The sequence below is a fragment of the Trachypithecus francoisi genome, unplaced genomic scaffold (assembly GCF_009764315.1).
Source record: "Trachypithecus francoisi isolate TF-2019V2 unplaced genomic scaffold, Tfra_2.0 Lachesis_group0, whole genome shotgun sequence".
Classification (NCBI taxonomy): domain Eukaryota; kingdom Metazoa; phylum Chordata; class Mammalia; order Primates; family Cercopithecidae; genus Trachypithecus; species Trachypithecus francoisi.
The window spans coordinates 13,946,086-13,951,134 of NW_022681453.1; the positions used below are offsets into that span (position 1 = coordinate 13,946,086).

The 5,049-nt window shown below is 40.8% G+C and overlaps 1 pseudogene; it reads right to left on the minus strand.

The window, feature by feature from the left end:
* Window positions 1-238: 238 nt before the first annotated feature.
* LOC117076359 lies at window positions 239-1,862 on the minus strand (annotated as a pseudogene).
* Window positions 1,863-5,049: the final 3,187 nt, after the last annotated feature.

The window sequence follows — 5,049 nt, forward strand, 5'->3', positions numbered from 1 at the left end:
ACTTCCTGGGTTCAAGCAATTCTCCTGCCTCAGCCTCCCCAGTAGCTGGGAATACAGGCACACGTCACGATGCCTGGCTAATTTTTGTGTTTTTGGTAGAGATGGGTTTCACCATGTTGGTCAGGCCGGTCTCAAACTCCTGGCCTTGAGTCATCTGCCCACCTTGGCCTTCCAAAGTGCTGGGATTACAGGTGCGGGCCACCATGCCTGGCCATAATTTTTTTTTTTTTAATTTTCTGTTTGTTGTTCAGATTAGGTCATTTCTATTGTTCATTCTTCCAGTTCACTGCTCTGTCTTCTGCATTCTGCTCTTGAACGCATCCAGTCAGGTTTTTTCTAACATTTAAGCAAAATGTTTTATTGCCTTTAGGTCAGCTGGGAATAACTGACCACATTTATGCTTTAAGGCATTTTACCTCATTGTAAAAAAATAAAAAGATAAATGTTATATTAGATACCTCTGGCTTTCATGTGTTTGAGGCTCTGGGCTGAGAGAATGTTCAGGCCCTTTCCTATAATATGTGCTTCTGTATTACAATTCATCAACCAAAGGTGTATATTCCAAATTTCCACTTGTTGCCATTGTTTCTGTCTAGAAACAAACTTCTTTGCAGTATTGATGATGACAGCACTAGCCAACCAACCAATCTACTGAAAGACTGGTGATGTTGGCTCTTAAGAACCCGTAACTAGAGCCTGGGGCCTGACTTCTTCTATGAAACCCTCAGAAGACTTCACTTACATTTGGTATCCAGCTTTCAGTTTGTTCTTGGCAGCCTGGACATTGAAAAGTTTTTCTTGAGCAATTATTTCCACTTGGCTATAGGCAGCCTTGATAACATCTCCAGCAGCTGCAGCCTGGAAGACAATGTACATCCTGAAGAGTAAAAAATTGGAGTAACTAGCATTAAAAACAGAAATACCAAGTGGCTGGTGAATTGCCTTGGCAATAGCCTGCTATAGATAGCTGGTGGTATCACTGTCCCCCTTGACATGTGGTGTCCCTCTTGATGTGCTGAAAAACACTAAATGCATTTGCTGTGTACTTCTTGCGGCAGCACTTTCTGCTACAAGAGCAAGCAGAAACAAGACAGTCTCCATTTTGTTCCTGAATTTCACCTTCACAGTATTTGGCTTTTGCACCACACCAAAAAAACCCACCCCTCCTGTTGAGAAACTATTCAGCAACTTGCTTTAGAACAGGGTGACTCACACCAAGTCCAACCAAGCCATTCTTGCACATGTGAAGTGGTTTTAAACATAGTAATGTAACTCCTCCCATGTCACTTTTCCAATCCTATAGCCAGGACAATACAAGGAATTAGCCAAGGCATCCCAATAAGCTTCAGTATGCAAATTTTCAATGACATGTGCCTGTGGATTCTGAAAATTCACAGCTTTGTCTATCCTTAGCTGAGACTGAAGGCAACTACTTCCCAATGACAAAATTCTGGTGCTGTGGTGACACTGAGCAGGAACTCCATTAGAATACCAATATCACTCAGCAGACATTCCATGATGTAAGCTACGCTTTCTCTTGTTGCAATTACACTTAATTTATCACCAGCTGCTTCAATGTAATGAAGCTCCTTTCGTAGTCAAATTCGCAAGACACAGCAAATGAGAAGTTACTAAATTGTTGGAGTCCTCATATCTACTGCCTGCTTTAATGAACAAACCTATTCTTGATGCAAGGCATAGTTTTCCAAAGGAGAAATCACAAAACCATTTGGAAACTTGAAGATCTCAAGGTCCTGAAGATGTGGAGCCACTCCTGTGGGGGTAGCTCGGGCTTTAACTTTGGGGGCAACTTTGAGGGAATAAAGTCTCAAAAAGAATCCAGCTCTGGTCAGTAGCTTCATGGCTCAAGATTGCTCGTGACCCATGGTAACTGCTAGCTTAAAGGACCATTCAGCAAGTTTTTAAATGTATTTTCTGTAATGTCCATGTAGTTCTTTATATTTTCTATTTCTTATTTAAAACCTTTATTTTAGCTGGTTTCCTTTGACACTGCTCTGGCAGGGAAAGGGGTGGCACTGCCTCATTAATGCCAGGTAGGGGGAGAAGTCGATTATCCACTTGGTCTGCATTGACACCCAAAGTGGGGAGAGGCTCCTGTTACTGCTGGTAAGGGCGGGAGTCCCCACTAGGTTTCTGCTAACACCGTCCTGATGGCTTGCTACTATGCCCAGGGAGCCTCCACTGATACTACATTACTGTTGAGTTGTGGCAAAAGTTCAGCCTCTCCATTAGCCCTCCTGCTCTAAAACAACCCCAGCCGGGCGCGGTGGCTCAAGCCTGTAATCCCAGCACTTTGGGAGGCCGAGACGGGCGGATCACAAGGTCAGGAGATTGAGACCATCCTGGCAAACACGGTGAAACCCCGTCTCTACTAAAAAAATACAAAAAACTAGCCGGGCGAGGTGGCGGGCGCCTGTAGTCCCAGCTACTCGGGAGGCTGAGGCAGGAGAATGGCGTAAACCCGGGAGGCGGAGCTTGCAGTGAGCTGAGATCCGGCCACTGCACTCCAGCCTGGGCGACAGAGCGAGACTCCGTCTCAAAAAAAAAAAAAAAAAACAACCCCAGTAGGGAGTGGGAGGGAAGCTTTGTTACTGCTGGGTGGGAGCTGAAGTCCAGACTTGCCACATTGTCCCACTGATGCTACAGGGAGGAGGAAGTGGGCCACATTACTGCCTGGTAGGGATGAAAGCCCCAGCTCCCTACCTGGCCTTTGCTGATACCATCTGCTAAAGGAGTGAGGAGAGATTTGAAGGCCTCAATATAGCCTGTTGAGGGTGGAAGTCTTGCTCCCAGTGGGCCTTTGGCAGCATGGGTGGGTGTGGGGCCATAGCTCTCTCTGCACTGTTTGGCTAGAGTGGAGCATTTGAGGTCTAAAAGTTTTCTGTCTTTCTAGCCCTTTGGTTAGAAAGAGCAGACTTTTGTTGGAAGTTTTTTTTTTTTTTGTCTTTACCTGTTGTATTTCCAGGTTCCTAGCTTTTCCAGCACACAGTCTGGGTTGTGTGAGACACAGAGAAAATTCAGTGATGTCACTACCATGTGGTTTCTTGGGTCCCAATGTCTCTAGCTAATCTGCTCCACCTTTTGGAGTTTTCTTGTTTGTTTTAGATCGGGGTTTTAGTCATATTTAATAGGAGTAATATGGGAAAATATTTCTACTCTATCTTCCTGGAAGTTCCTGTTTATTTTTTATGTCCTTTTCCTCTGGCTAGACCGTAAGAGGCTTACGAAACAAACACTTACACATTATAATAAACTCAGTGTCCGAAGTTTGTGAACTTCTTAAATATCACTTGTTCATTTCCACCCCTAGTCACTGACTGAATCTCCCTGCTGTCCTTCTACAATGCCAACGAGCTTCTGGTTAACCTCTTCTCATGCATGCTTAGGCAACAACTTCCCAGTTTTACTACACTTGCCCATCTCTAGTTTTGTTGTTGCTTAATCCCTTGGCCTAGTGCCACCACACTCCTCCAGCAGAACAACCAATTCTTACATTACAGGACGGCACGTATCCACTAAAAACAATTCATGCCACACCAACCACATTTCCCTTTGTCAATAAAATTACTTGATAGATAATTCCAGGAATGCCTGATGAAGCTGATTGACAACAAGATATTTGGCAGACTCTCTGCTGCCTATACATACCTTAGCATGTGGAACTCAAGTAATGAGAGATCCATTTAATTGGATTGAATTGGATTGGATTGGATGGATTGGATTGGATTGGATTGAATCCTGTGGGGTGGCTAGGCTAAATTAGAAATGAAGACTAGTTTAACAGCAGTATTCAAGGATAGTTGACTAATGAGTTAATTTTACTCTCAAAGACAGTCTTTAGTAGTAAGCTGTAATGCATTATATAAAATTATTTTCCAGTCAATGATTTATCAGTTACTTGAATAAGGATACTAAAGATGTGCCTTATTGAAATGGCAATTAGCACAAAGTTGGGAATGAGATCTAATTAGTTAAATAACAGAATCACATAAAAAAGGACTTGAATAAATGTAGCATCCTACCATGTTCCTGGATAGAAAGACTGCTATTATAAAGATATTCATTCTCCTCAAGTTAGATTATAAATTCAGTACAATTCAACAGGATTTTTAAAAACTAGACAAAGTGATTTCAAGTTTAAATGGAAAATAAAATGTGAGGTACCAAACAATATTTGAAAAAGAAGGAGAATAAAATCTCATCCTTCCAGATACCAAAATGTATTATAAAGCAATAGTAATTAAAGTGAGGACAGAAATGAGCAAGCAAGTGAACAAAATAAGACAGATAGTCACAGGAAACTCATATGTTTATAGGGGCTTAGTATATAATAAAGACGGTCCTTCAAATCAGTTGGGAAAAGATGAGTTATTCGATAAATGGTGTTGGGTAAAATTGGTAATACATTGGTAAGAAATAAAGTGAAACTCCTACTTTGTATCATATGCAAAAAATAGATTTCAGACAGATGAAATATTTAAATGTAAAAAGTAAAATTCTAAAACTACTAGAATAAAACAGAAGAATATTTTTATTCCTTTGAAATAGAAAAGGTCTTACTAAGCAAAACACAGAAGTAATAAATGAATAAATGAAGACAAATATGATAAAAACAAGTTAAAAATATAGGCAACCTTTCTTTTCTTTTTTTTTTTTTTCTCACCTTAATCCTAGAAAAAAATATATAGGCAACTTGTTAAGCAAGATAGATTACAAGAAAATATTTACATTTAACAGGCCACGGATTATTATCCAGCCTCATCTAATAAGAAAACTTTGACATAAAGATACCTCTTTTTCATCTTATAAGGCTCCTCAGAGTGAGCCAATCACTTCTTAAGCTGAACAAAAAACAAAACAAAAGTGATCTTTTCCAATAATGAAGACAAACATTGATAGAGCAGCTATAGGATCCTTTCAGGCAAATTATGAAAAAGGTGCTTTTTCTCAGAAACCACAGCTACCATTCAGCTTTGTGACCAGAGGTTTGGCTGTACCCTAGTCTCTAGTAGCACCCCAGCCACATAA